Source organism: Callithrix jacchus, chromosome 7 (assembly GCF_049354715.1).
Source record: "Callithrix jacchus isolate 240 chromosome 7, calJac240_pri, whole genome shotgun sequence".
Taxonomy (NCBI): domain Eukaryota; kingdom Metazoa; phylum Chordata; class Mammalia; order Primates; family Cebidae; genus Callithrix; species Callithrix jacchus.
Window position 1 is genome coordinate 92,090,905 of NC_133508.1, and position 14,655 is coordinate 92,105,559.

At 42.1% G+C, this 14,655-nt stretch overlaps 1 long non-coding RNA gene across 2 annotated transcripts; it reads left to right on the plus strand.

Moving 5' to 3' along the window:
• The first annotated feature begins 6,468 nt into the window (after positions 1–6,468).
• On the plus strand, positions 6,469–12,403 carry LOC108592747 (uncharacterized). 2 transcript variants are annotated; one of them, XR_013520107.1, is made up of 5 exons: positions 6,469–7,674; positions 9,025–9,052; positions 10,763–10,905; positions 11,898–12,031; positions 12,133–12,403. It is a non-coding gene; the product is annotated as an uncharacterized LOC108592747 (long non-coding RNA). The 2 variants fall into 2 exon arrangements; XR_013520108.1 differs by lacking the exon at positions 9,025–9,052.
• Positions 12,404–14,655: the final 2,252 nt, after the last annotated feature.

A 14,655-nucleotide genomic window follows, 5' to 3' on the forward strand; every position in this document is an offset into this window, starting at 1 on the left:
TGTCAGGAGATGGAAGCTGGATAGCCCTCAGGGGCTGACTTGCAGGGTGTTGAATTTTGGGATATAGCAGAGAGAGGACTCAGCACTACTTGTTACCCCAGGCTGTGGAATCCTGGAAAATAACTAACAGACAACCCATGCCTGGTCGACTGGAGGACCATCCAAGCGGAAAGAGGACAATCTGGGCCTCTGACCTGCTGTGTGCCCAAGCATAACCATTGCTTTTGTTTATCATGAGGATGGACTATTTGATCCATTCCAACCCGGTGTTTGCATCTTGATATCCTGTCTCAATTGCTAACATTTGTTTTAGGTCTTTGACTTTTACAATAGCTGCCCTGGCCTTGTTATTAGATGGTGGAGGATCAACAGCTTCGCCATGGGAAGTTCCAGAAGAAGGCTTACAGGAAGATGCAGGTCGTGGGGGAGCAATGAAGCATATTTTAAAGGATCTGATAGGCTTCTGAAACCTCAGCCCCCATTTCATAAAACTGGCTTAAAGAAAGCAACCAGCTTAGAGAAGACAGAGAGCTTTGAGGTTTGAGATAGTAACCTGCACTGAATTGTACTGGTTTAGCTGAAGGTTAGGGGAAGCTATTTTCTGTTTGTTTGTTTGTTTTTGTAAAGTGAATGCATGGCTTTAGGAAATTACATTACATCTACTGATTGGGGATGTCCATCCTTGCTCTTTTTTTCTTTCTTTCTTTTTTTTAAGACAGAGGCTCGCTCTGTTGCCAGGCACCAGGCTGGAGTGCAGTGGCGCGATCTCAGCTCACTGCAATCTCCACCTCCCGGGTGGAGCAATTCTCCTGCTTCAGCCTCCTGAGTAGCTGGGACTACAGGCGCGCGCCACCATGCCCAGCTAATTTTTGTATTTTTTTAGTAGAGACGGGGTTTCACCATGTTGGCCAGGATGGTCTCGATCTCTTGACCTCATGATCTGCCCGCCTCAGCCTCTCAAAGTGCTGGGATTACAGGCGTGAGCTACCGTGCCCAGCCCCATCCTTGCTCTTTAGTGGTCCACAGAATGTTTGACCAACTACAGCATAAAAATTCTGTCTCAGGAGGGCAAGACTCCTAGTTGACACTGGGGTCTTCATCAAAATCTCCCCAGATTAAATGATCACGATTCACCAGTGTCCAGTCTGAGGAAAGCCAGGAAGATCAGAGGTGCTTTTCTGAAGTGGAGAGCTGTCTCTGACTTGACAGGTCTCCATAGGGTAAACAACACAAGCATTAAATATAATAGTTTGAGGTGAAATTGACTTGGTTACATTAGAGGTGGTTAGCAGTAGAAGGAAAGAAGAAGGGCAATAGAGTAGATGAAAGGGGGTTAAACTTTTCTTAGCTTTAGTTTGGTAGAGTTTCCCCTGGGACTATGGCCCATGACTCTGGAGGCGGTGGTGCTCTCTTGACTCAGGTGTGATGAGTCCATTCTTTTTCTGCTGGCCAGACTGCAGTTCCAGTAGTTAGGAGCACTAGGTAAAGTCCTTCCCAGGCCGGTTCAAAGTTTTCCTCCTGCAAGCTTTTGACGAGGACGTGATCCCCAGGCTGATGTGATGTACAGGGAACTGCAGGGGTGGTGCCTGTGCTAAAAGATTTCAGTTCTGAGGAAAGAGAAAGTGGAAGATAAACCAAGTCTGTAATTCCTAAGAAACTGATCTTCTGTTTTGAACTTGGGAATGTCAGTAGTAGAGTGCAAATAGGGTAATCTCTACAACATTTCATAAGGGGATGAGCCAACATCTCTCTGAGGAGCAGTTCGGATTCTCAACAGGGCAATGGGAAGGCATCTAGTCCATGGCAACCGAGTCTCTGAGACTGATTTGGTTAGGGGCTTTTTAGAGTTTGGTTCATTCTTTCCATTCTTCTTGATGAAGGTGGGTGCCGGGGAGTATGATATTCCCATGTTATTTCTAGTACCTGGACTAAATTTTTAATGACATTTGCAGTGAAACGAGTCCCATTATCTGAATTAATGTTTTCTATTAATCCAAACCTGGGCATAATATTTTCAACTAATGCCTTAACTACATTAGTACCAGTTGTACTTGAAAATGGAATAGCTTTTATCCAATGAGTAAGGTGATCTACTAATACTAATACTTTAGACTAGCAACTGCAGGCATCTCTGTGTAATCAATTTGGATACTTTGGAATGGCCTTAAGTCTGGACTCCTTCCCCCAAGGGGTAATCTTTTTATAGTTTATTAGTTTTCATTGTTGTGGTTCTTTTTTCATACTAAGCAACTGTCTATAACCTGTTTGGCCAGGGTATAAATTCCTACGCCCCCATAAACTCTGAGGACTGTGTCACACATGGCTTAGGGCCCCCAGTGGGTCCCTTGATGCAGATTAGAGAGGACTTCTTCTCTCATGAGGGGTTTGGGTAACATTTCTCTTCGGTCTAGTAACACCCATTTTCCTTCCGAATTTTCTTTAGCCCTATTTTTATTAGTTTTCCTTTTTCAGTGGAAGAAAAAATGGGGATCACAGTAGGAGGAGGAAGGTAGGGAGTTAAGTGAAAAATAGGCATTTTAGAAGAAATGGCAGCCTGTTTGGCTATCTGATCCGCTAGGTTATTTCCACAACTTTTAAAAGAAAGGCTTTTCTGGTGTCCAGGGACATGGACAATAGCTGTTTCGTCTGGCAACTGAAGGTTATTCAGTACTTGGGGATTAGCTCCTTATGAACAAGGTCTTGACCTTTACTATTGATGAGACCTCGTTCAGTCCAAATTTTTAAAATCGGTATAGATGGTTCCTTCTTGGTTCCGCAAGTACTTTAAGGCTTGGCTGAGTGCAAACAGCTCACAAGTTTGGGCAGACCAATTACTATGCAATGTTCCTGACTTTATTTCTTCAAGAGTTTTTCCATCAGTTACTGAATATCCATTTTGTGTGTTTTCCTTAAATTACCCAGGAGAAACCATCTACAAATAAGCCTCGTCCCATCCTGAAGGGAGTTTCTCCTAGGTCTGGTCGGACCTTTGTATGGTAATTAGTTAAATCTAAACGTGTGCTCTCTCTTTAGATTTGGATCCCCTGTTAGGAAACTGGCTGGGTTAAGCGAATTATCAGTGGTTCATGTTAAATTATCTTTTTCTAACGGAATAGTCTCATACTTTAAGATTCTTGAGTCAGTAAGATACCTTTCTGGCTTCTGACTTAGGATAGTTCTGACCCGGTGAGGTGTGCTCACAGTGAGGTTTCCTCCAAAAGTTATTTTTCTACTTTCTTCTGTTAGCAAAGCAGTTGCCACTACAGATTGAATACATTTGGGCCATCCATGGGTTACCGGGTTAAGGATTTTTGATAGGAAGGCTGAGTTGCCAGTGGCCTCTGTGCTTTTGGGTAAGAACTTCTAAGCCTATGCCTTGTTTACACTGACAAAAAAATGGAATGGCTGCTTTAAGGAGGGTAAAGCTAGGACAGAGGCAGTTATTAGTAGATGTTTTAAACTTTCCACGTGTCGGATTTCCGGTAATTGCCCAATGAGGGGGTTTGGCCTGTCTTGCATGAGCTTTTTGTATAAGGATTTTGTTTTTAGGGCATACAAGTCTACCCATAGATGACAGTATCTGACTAATCCTAAAATTTTCTGAGTTCTTGTTTAGTCTCTGGTAGGGGCAAGGATATGATGCCTTCAACTTGTTTAAGCTAAATTCTATGTTTACCTTTGCTAATTAAATGACTTGTTTTAATATTTGACTAAATAAATTTGGAGACCCCGTAAACCCTTGGGGTAAGACTGTCTATCGGTATTGCTGTTTTCAACTGGAGTGAGGGTCTTTTCACTCAAAGGCAAACAGGTCCCAGCTGTCCTCTGCTAATGGACAGGCCCAGAAGGCATCTTTTAAATCAATTGCTGTAAACCATTGTTGAATGTACAGGATCTCACTGATAATAGTGAAAGAAGTGGAAACAGCAGGGTGTATAGTTTGGAGTACGTGATTAATAGCTCTGAGGTCTTGCACTAACCTGTATGTCCTGTCTGGCTTCTTTACAGGAACTATTGGGGTGTTACAGGGAGACATACAGGGTTTAGGAAGCCCATCATGGAGAAGGCCTGCAATTATAGCTTTTAAATTTACCCTAGCTTCTAAAGGAATTGGGTATTGTTTTCTCTTTCCTACTTCCTTAGGAGTTTTTAATTTAACATGAATGGGAGGAAATGGTAACTTTCCTCAATTCCCATCTTTTGACCATACCTCGGGATGCATGTGTCCTTTGTCCATGGTGGTGAGCAAGTTTAGGGAAGGGAGGAATTTTCTAGGATTGATTTGGAGGCCTAAGCCTAATTTTAGCATTAAATGTCTTCCTAACAGATTTGTTCCTGTTTGCAGAATTAACAGAAATTCGATACTAGCAATTGGCTTTTATATTTCACTTCTGTCTCCTCTAAGATTTTTTTTTTCTACCTTTGAGTCTCCTGGCTTTACTCTTTCATACCCTTTATATTGCCTGGAGCATGGGGGTCTTAGTTCCTTACAGGTTCCGGCCCCCGGGGTACTTTGTTGTATGGTGGACACAGAATTTTTGCCCTCTGCTTTTGCTTTTTCTTCATCTCTTTTTACATATACTTTTGAGCTTCTCTTAGTAGCTCTTCTATCTTTCTAGCTCTCTATCCTTTGTAATTTCTTGTTAACATCTGGCCCACTATAAGTTACAAAATGAAGCTTTAACATCCCTCATTTGGGGGGGGGCTTCTAATTCTAGACCTGCATATTTCCTCATTTGCTTTTTGAATCTTTCTGGGAATTTGATAGGTCTTTTTATTTTCTTTCTAATATTTTAACATTAGGCCTTGGGGGCTGTCAAGGGAAAATTGTTGCTAGCTTTATTCTTTTTGTCTCTTACCTTACTTGAGGTATTTCCCATCTTGATAGTTTTGGGGTGAGGTTCAATTTCCCTCACTAGAAATGTCTTGCCTTTTGGTGTGAAGCTTAATTTCCCCTACTGGAAATTTCTCACTTTCCCTACTACTGGTGGTTTGTGTGAGGCCCAGTGGAGATTTCTCACCTGTTTATAACTTCCCAGATACCCCGACCAAGGAATACGTCACCACCGCCATGGCTTTTCTTGCCTTCGTATGTCCTGACCAAGGAATACTTTACCACCCCTGCAGCTTTTTTTACCTGGGTCCCAATCAAGGAATACTTCACTGCCCCCCACAGCTTTTCTTACCTTGGTCCTGACCACCAGAAAATACTTTGTTGCTTTTGCAACATTTCTTACTTTGGTCAGTGCCCAGAGTTACCTAGTCGCCATGCTATGTGATGATCTTTGTCCCCAAGTTGTTGGTCTGTTTCTTCCTGTGTCACTGAGTCCAGTTTTATTCATCACACTGGATAGGTCTTGATTCCTTACTCCTGAGGCCACCACAATGAGGCAGTGAGGCTCACCTCCTCATGGGAGAGGACTAGACCCTCCCCAGAGGAGAATGGGAATCCCAGGCAGGCCCCCAAATTTGTTAGAAATAAACTTTTGGTGCTGTAAAAGAAATAGCACTCAAATATAAATTTTTTCAGCAAGGCAATTTTCTTCTATAGCAGGCTATGTATCATGGATGGAACAATGGTAAGAGCATACCTGAACAAGGGAGAGGAAGGGGTTCTTATCCCTGACGCAGGTAGCCCCTACTGCTGTGTCATTCCTCTATAGGTAGGGTTGGACTGCACAGTCTAAGCTAATTCTGACTGGCTATTTTAAAGAGAGCGGGGGTATGAGCCAGAGTGGTGGGGTAAACAGTTTTGGTGCGAAAGACTGTTATGGAACAGGTGACTAAAGGTGACTCAGGATGGAGCTGGTGACCAGAGGAACACATGTGAACTACTGATCAGAGCTGGTAGGGAGGTTGTTTACTAAAACTAGGGGCAAAGAGGTGAGGAAGTTAAACTTTAAAATGGAGAACAAAGAACATGAAAACTGAACATACTGGCATACTGATTCTTTGAAGAGCAACTTGGAACTCACTGTATTTAACACCGTTGAATGGGTAAGTGGAATGGCATTGCATGTATCCAGGCTTTTGGGCTGCTGTTCTAAGCAGGGAGCCTGGCAAACATGTGATGCTCTCCTTCAATGCTGTTTGCAGCTCCAGCACTCTTTGGAGTCTGGGAAAATTTGACCTTTAAAAAGCAAATTGCCATAGAGATTGCCTTACCCAAAATTTTGGTTCCCAGCCTTCATTGGATTATCTACTGGGACAAAATAAAGTAAAACTGGCAAGCTTGTACTACTATCTCATGGCTAAGGTATCCATGGCTGTTGGATCTTTGTTTGTGTGTGTATACATTTCTATATGTGTTTATTTGTATGTGCACTTATTGTTATATATTGTGTCTACTACATTGGCTTATAAGTAAAAGAGTGCTCATAAATTAAGTAAATAAGCCTAAGCAATTTTCAAGTTCACATGACTTAAGTATAACTTTACTAAACAAGTTAGCTTTAAAATTATTGGAATAAAAATAAAAATGCCTTCAGAATTGTCAGCATACATTTTGTCTAAATTTTATGTTTGCTAGATATTTTGAGATGTCAGTGTTTGGCATGGAAGTGTAACTGGGGCAGCGTATTCAACTCCCCATTCTGAAGAGGTTCTTAGCCTTGCTAACCCCAAAGAATGGGGAAAGGGGCCCTGGAGGTGTGGTGAGTTTGCCTTTTGAATAAATATCGTGGACCCAAAGAGTTTTGCGGAAAAGTGATTTATTAGACAGAGAGAGAGAGAGAGAAAAAAAAAAAAGAAGAAAGACAGCTTTCACACTGTCATGGGAGGGGACTCAGAGAAGGAATCCCTATAGGTAGGGAGCAGCTGGAGTTTTAACCCTTGAGTTATTCCCTCCTTATTCATGTTCTTGTCCAATGAGAGGAGTTCTTTCAAACTTCCTCTGGAGTGATTGATCTTTGACTCTGACACCAGGTTGGCTGCTTGGTCCACAACTGTGAGTAAGAGAGTCCCCTCCTCCCAGAGCTTCTGGCAGGTTTTTTGGGACAAAGGAGCTTCATCTGGCTCTCTCTACCTAGCCTACTACAAGTGGGAAACCCAGACAAAGAACTTTACATTTAAAACCCCTTTGGTTCCGGGATGGAGACGTGGAGCTGGGAAACTCTTGCCTTTGAAACCATGCCCGTCACAGACCCGAGAAGAGAAATCCCTCTTCTCTTTTCTAACTATAAAACTATGGTTTGCATGCTTCCTTTTGACAAATGCGAGTAATTTATAAGGAAAATATCTTGTGCCCCCCAAAATATCTAGGCTGAAGGAAAAATCAGGAGTACAAGCTGCTTGAGGTGACGCTGCCTCCCATTCTATTCAGTCTCACGGAGATAAATGTATATCTAATTGCCTTTTTTGGTAAGGCTAATCAGAAACTCAAAAGAATGCAACCATTCATCTTGCACCTATATTGTGACCTGGAAGCCCAAGCCCCTGCTTTTCCAGACAGAACCAATGTTCATTTTACATATGTTAATTGATGTCTCATGCCCCCCTTGTTAAAAGTGAAAGAACTGAGTACCGAATGAGATAAACTTTTTTTTCTTTTGAGACAGAGTTTTGCTCTGTCACCCAGGCTGGAGTGGAATGGTGCGATCTTGGCTCACTGCAACCTCTACCTCCCAGGTTCAAGCGATTCTCCTGCCGCAATCTCCTGAGTAGCTGGGATTACAGGTGCGTCTCACTATGCCTGGCTAATTTTTGTATTTTTAGTAGAGGCAGGGTTTCACCATGTTGGTCAGGCTGGTCTTGAACTCCTGAGCTTGTGCTCCGCCTGCCTTGGCTTCCCAAAGTGCTGGGATTACAGGCGTGAGCCACTGTGCCCAGACAGGGTTAAATGTTTTAGTCAAACTTTTTGTGTAAATTAAAATCTTAAAGTTATTTTTGATGCTCATTTAATATCTGTGTCATTTCCAATATGAAAGAGTTGTGATATGGGGAGATATGTTTCTAAAATTGTGGAATTGTTCTTATCTATAAACGTTCATATCTGATAGTTCAGGATTTCTTGCTTTTTAGAGTTTCATTAAAGTTTTAGCATAAAAATTCTAGTTAACACAAAATTCTGTATACAAAATGTGCCCCAAAGGGTTACGTTATTAGTGAGAAAAAGAATAATTTTGTCTAATTCAGAAGTTATCCAAAAGTTAGTTCAAATTACAGATTCAAAAAGGTTATTTATGAAACAATGTGTAAGGAACCATAAGCAGGGGAGAAAAATATGGAAAAAGTTTAGATGATAAAATATTCTTGGCCAGGCAAGGTGGCTCATGCCTCTAATTCCAGCATTTTGGGAGGCTGGGGCCAGTGGATCACCTAAGGTCAGGAGGTAGAGTTGCTTCTTCAGCTTTTGAAAATGCTTGAACTTGCCTGCTTTACAACTCAGTAAAGCCTGGGGATATGTGGCTTTGGCCACACCCCTCGTTATGCTGAAAATAATCAAACCTTATCAGCACCTAGTACATAATTAACATAACTTACCAGGTTTTGCATTAAAATTAAAATTGCTGGCTGGGCACAGTGGCTCACCCCTGTAATCCCAGCACTTTGAGAGGCCAAGGCTTGCAGATCACGAGGTCAAGAGATTGAGACCATCTTGGCCAACATGGTGAAACCCCTTCTTTACTAAAAATACAAAAATTAGCTGGGTGTGGTGGTGCATGCCTGTAGTCCCAGCTACTCAGGAGGCTGAGGCAGGAGAATTGCTTAAATCCGGAAGGGGGAGGCTGCAGTGAGCCGAGATTGCGCCACTGCATTCCAGCCTGGTGTCTGGCGACAGAGCAAGACTCTGTCTCAAAAAAAAAAAAAAAATTGCTAAGAATCACCATTATAATATGCAATTAAAACTACTAGAAATAGTTTTACATACAGGCTGTGTGAGAACAGTAAAACGTGTGGGTTTTTAAAATAAAAGGTTATAAAATACTTCTGCTTCTTTCAAATTTCTGAGTCATCATTTTGGTAAAATAAATAACTTAGTTTCAAAATTGTCTTTCCTAATGGCTGGCTTTTTGGATGGATCAGAGGACCCCTGAAAACATTCAGAAAAGAGGTAAGCAGGATTACTTAACATGTTTAGGTATACAGAATTGCCAAAATGATGCTCAATCTTCTTTAAGGCCTACTTTTGTAAGTAATACTAATATATGTTTCAAAATTGTATGGGATTTTACAAATTCTAATGTCTAAGTATTTGCTGTCAATCAATTATAATTACGGTTATTACGTTGTTGTTACAAGCCACAGAAATAACCAAATTTCCTTGTATAAAGCTACTAACCCAAGTAGAACAAAACAATTAATTAAATACCAAGAAAATACTTGGTCAGATTTTCATGTTAAACCAGCTGATACTGAAATTGTTTAAATATACAATTTGAATAAACTCCATGGTCTAAGTCCCATTGCCTGATAACCCATCAGTTATCCGTGCTATGCACCTGATTTGGAAAAACAGCTGGTATTCAAGAGGATATAAGGAGAACCAGGACGGCCACCTTGTCCTCCCTCAGTCCTTAAAGCTTTTGTTATTAAAAGTTTTGCATTCCATGACTCATATGGAAAAGATAAAATAATTCAAATTAAATACATTGGTGTGGTAACTTACAAATTACTTAACTCGCTTATAACCAGTGTTTAGTCCCATATTCCTGGGAAAACAGTTTAAGCCTCAGGCACATTTGGTCACCTGAGCCATTTACACATTTTATTAAAAAATCTCATTCAATTGTTATTTTCAATGCATGTTTTCTGGTTGTATAAAAGCTTTCCCATGCAAGAGCGCTGATGTTATGACGATAGATTATTGTGCTGCAGTGTGTTTTCACCAGTTAAAGAAAGCTTTATATTGTTTGCATCTTTTGGGAAGATCAGAAAAAGAACTGTCCTTGCCATCCACACTACAATAAAACTTCATGACCTTGAACTTTGGGTTAGTATCTCACAACTGAGAAGGGTTTCTCCACATTCTTGGGACTGTAAACCCATTGGAACCTTTGAGATTTCTCTCCAGAGGAGGATGGCATCCTTGATGTAAACAGCTTTTTCCAAGTTCACAGATTAAGACTTCGACTATCAGGAAACTCTTATCTATGAATATTTCCCTTGCTTATGCCTCTATGAACAATACAAGTGGAAAAGATGTCTATGATGTGCCCTTATGGGGTGTACTTTATTTGTGAAGGAGTTTGCAGCCAGTCTTACACATGGATAACCTTATACTTGGACAGATAAAAGATGAATGCCCAATGTAGGTGAGAAACTTTAATGGTACATACATTGCCATGAGTCAGAAACAAAACATTGGTTCATACCTCTTAACTCACATCATGGGTTAAAGAGAACATTGCCAGGAGGCCTTCACTCTTCTAGAACGGCATCATTTGTTAGGTTCTTTTTCCATGGTTTAAAGTAAAAGAAGTGATGATTAGAAATGTATCCCTCATGATAGGCTCTATGACAAATTCTACTATAAAGGATACAAACAATTCTCTTGCAAAAGTTATAATAGAATTGGCTGAACAGAGAAGTATCTGTGCAGCTGCGGGCACTCATGGCCTATGGAGAAAACATCTGGTATTATGGAAATTCAGTTGCAGTGGGCTAACGAAGAGACTGTTTAGTTAAGTCATCCTTTGATCTATCTGGTTTTAGGAGGTTTGGTTTATGGGGACCTTGGGTAAGGAACATACTCTGAATTCTTGTTGCTATCCTCCCAATAGTAATAATAATAGTCTCCATGGTGTGCTGTATTCTCTCAAAGGTTTTAAATGCTTGCCTAAAGCCATCTCTAGAGTGTCATATGGTCTCTCTTCAACTGGAACGACAAGAGCTGAAAGAAATATACAACCATGAGGTCATCACAACCCATGAATGACGTGCTGAGATCGGAGACCCAAAATGATGGTAACTGAGAGTGGTGCTAAGGCCTTAAGTTTTGGTCACACTCTCACCTAAGTGAGAACTTGACCAAAAAGGGGGAATTTTTTAAAGAAAATTCTGGGAGGCCATTGCTTTGGACTAAGCTCATGAACTAGTCAGGGACTGTGTTAAAGGAAAAAAATCTGTCTTCCCTGGTTCACAAGGGGTGTGGTTTCAAAGACAAGAACTTCCCAGCAGCATGCCTCCAACTGCCTCCCCATCCAGGAACCCGGAGTTCTTTGTCTAACTTTCCCACACGCGAGCTAGGTACAATTTCAGGTGTGCTCCTCTGTTTAAAAAAAGCCTGCAAAAAGCTCTGGGAGGAAGGGCCTCTGCTCTGGGGTGGACAGCCAATCCAGCATCAGAGGCGAGGCTTAGTCACTCCAGAGGAAGTTTAAAAGAACACCTCTCATTGGAGAAAAACATGAATGGGGCAGGAATAACTTCAGAGTTAAAATTCCACTGCACCTTACCTGCATGGATTTCTGTCTCTGGGATCCCCTCACACAAGAACGTGGGAGCTGTCTCTCCCTCTCTACCTGTGCAGATATCCTCTTTGGATTCCCTCCTCACAGCAGCGTGGAAGCTTTCTCTCCTTCTCTCTCTCTGCCTAATAAGTCACTTTCTGCTAAACTCTTTAGGCCTGCTATGTACTTGAATGGTAAGCTCACTGCAGGCCGGTGCCCTCTTCCTCATTCCTGGGGCAAGGGAGGCCAAGAACCTCAGGGCACATCCCCCTGGGTAGGGAGCTAAGCCCCATCCCATCCCATGACCAGTTTACACTAGGCCCCAACAAACCAAACCAAAGCAAAATGGAGTTGCTTGTGCTAAGACTTTAAGGAAACACATAGATTCTAGAACAGACCAGGGTTTTTTTTTTCCTGCAAATCTCTATAACAAACATTCCTGACAACATATGTATCCACCCCCTGAAGTTCCCATTAAATCTTTAAGTAAATTCATTTCTTCTCACCTAGAGACCATCAGGCTTTAGATGATCATGCAGCAAAGGTTCCAGCCAGTTCCAGGTGAAGACACCACCCCTCACCCTCAAGAAGCTACACTGTCTTCACTAGACAGAGCAGGGAGAGAGTTTCGTCATCCTCAATAGGTAGGGACTATGCCCCAAACCAGCATGAAGCAGTTACAGAAAAAAAGATGATTGGTCCTTATACCTCCCATGAAGATTTATGGAGATCACATCTCTTACAGGGGAAATGAGGCAGGAAAATCGGGTCTGGAGGCAAGGAACATAAGGCGGATTCACACTTCAACTTGACAGGAAATATCATCTCCATAGGGCAGATGTGAAGTAAATGACTATGTAACTTTACTTCACTCTCATCATTTACCTAGTTGGGCATAAACTAACTAACCAATGGAATCCTCTAGAAGATTTTTAAACTCCCAAAAATTCTGTAACAGGGCCCTGCTCCCACACTGTGGAGTATACTTTCATTTTCAATAAATTTCTTCATTCTTTCTTCACTGTGTGTTTTGCCCAATTATTTGTTTAAGACGCCGAGAACCTGGACACCCTCCACTGGTAACAATAGTGCTGAGGCTGATAAACCCTGATTTATGTTGCTTATTATTATTATTTTTGAGACGGGGTCTCACTCAGTTGCCTAGGCTAGAGTGTAGTGGCATGATCATGGCTCACTGCAGCCTCAGTCTCCTGGATTCAGGTGATGCTCTTCCTTCAGCGTCCCAAGTAGCTGGGACTACAGACACATGCCACCACACCCGGCTAATGTTTGTATTGTTTATGTAGAAACTGGGTCTCTCCATATTGCCCAGGCTGGTCTCGAACTCCTGGGCTCAACCAATTCGCCTGCCTTAGCCTCCAAAGTAATCCCTTGTAATCCTAGTAATCCCTGCTGAGATTACAGGCATGAGTCACCACTCCCACCCCATGTTGCTTGATCAACCTTGCACTTTGGAAATAAAACCAATTTGATTGTAATGTAATATTCTTTTTATATATTACTATATCTAATTTTCTAATATTTTGTTTAGGATTTGTATCTATATTCATGGAAGAGATGGTCCTATAATTTTCTTTTCATGTAATGTCCTTGTCAGGTTTTGGTATTAAGGTTGATTTGGCCCCATAAAATGAATTGGAAAATGTTCCTTCTTTTTCAGTTCTCTGAAAGTGTTTATATAAGATAGATGTGTTCTCTGACTTCCTTTGCAGTCAGACCTGCCTCTTCTCACCTCTTCAACTCCATAATCCATTGATGTCCTTTGTCTAAGCCTGAAAAATTTAGTGAACCCAGTTACAGCACTAAGCAAAATTACTATTTTTTTTTGAGACGGAGTTTTGCTCTTGTTACCCAGGCTGGAGTGCAATGGCGCGATCTCGGCTCACCGCAACCTCCGCGTCCTGGGTTCAGGCAATTCTCCTGACTCAGCCTCCTGAGTAGCTGGGATTACAGGCACACACCACCATGCCCAGCTAATTTTTTGTATTTTCAGTAGAGACGGGGTTTCACCATGTTGACCAGGATGGTCTCAATCTGTTGACCTTGTGATCCACCTGCCTCGGCCTCCCAAAGTGCTGGGATTACAGGCTTGAGCCACCGTGGCCGGCCTACTATTTCTTAAAGGTCAGAACTCACCTGAACCTACTGGATCCCTGCAAGGCTGGGAACACGTGGAAAATCTATCTTTGCCCTCAAGCCTAAGTGTTATGATCTACCTCAGACTTTTATCACTTTGGCAGTTACTAGGCACTGACTCAAATGCTAATAAAGTAGGCTACTAATTCCCATTCGGCCATTGTTCCTGGTCTATAGCTGCCTTGGGTAGGAACCCTTTGAGAAGAATAGGGCAGGATTAAAACACTCTTGGGACCCCTGCCATAACACTTTCATAGCAGCTCTGAAATCTTACCTTTTACCACTGTCATCTACTGTGTCTTCTATTGCTAACGAAACTTTTAACTCTTTTCAGGAGTTGAAAACCTTTTCTACACCTTGCCTGTCAAGACAGCTGGGTGGGTACAGGAGGGGAGAACAGAAGTTTTTGCATTGGACAGACCTATTTTAAATTTTAATTGTGCCACTATGAGTAGGGTTGCCTGAAACAAGGCATTTAGCTTTCCTAGGGGAGCCTCTGTTTACTCCTCTGTGAAGTGGGACTAATAATGTCGACTTCAGGGGTGTGTTTAAGAAAAAATGAATTTATTAAGGGGTTTAGGTGGTGCACAGCCTCAGAGGGCTGAAGACACAGACACTAGGCTGAGCTTCTAGAAACAGCTCTCAACACCAGCCCAGAGCTGGCCCACCCAGGGAGCTGCTGCTTCTATCCTAATCAGGAAGCACTAAACCGGAAGACCGCCCTTGACATCGAGGAAGCAGTGCTGGACCCACGCCCACAAAATGTCTTCCTCCTGCTGGTTTCTGCACTTGACTCAAAATGTGCAACTGATTGGAGAAACCAAAATTGCATTTGTGATGCTAGCTGCAAGCAAGTCTGGAAAATGCAGTTTTTTTGCTTTCCAGCCTTTGCATGCTGGGAAGGTGCTGGAACTGGGGATGAGCAAGCCTATTCACTGTACCCTCTACAGTTGGCAACCTATTTTCATACCTGTTTCCTTTCAGGGCTGTTTCAGGCATCTGTGTTCCCAGGCCTAGCTAATGAATCATGATTATTCTTAGTTATGACAACCGTCTTCCTCTTGCAGCTAGGAATAGTCACGTGACCCAGTTCTGACCAATGAGAGTAAGG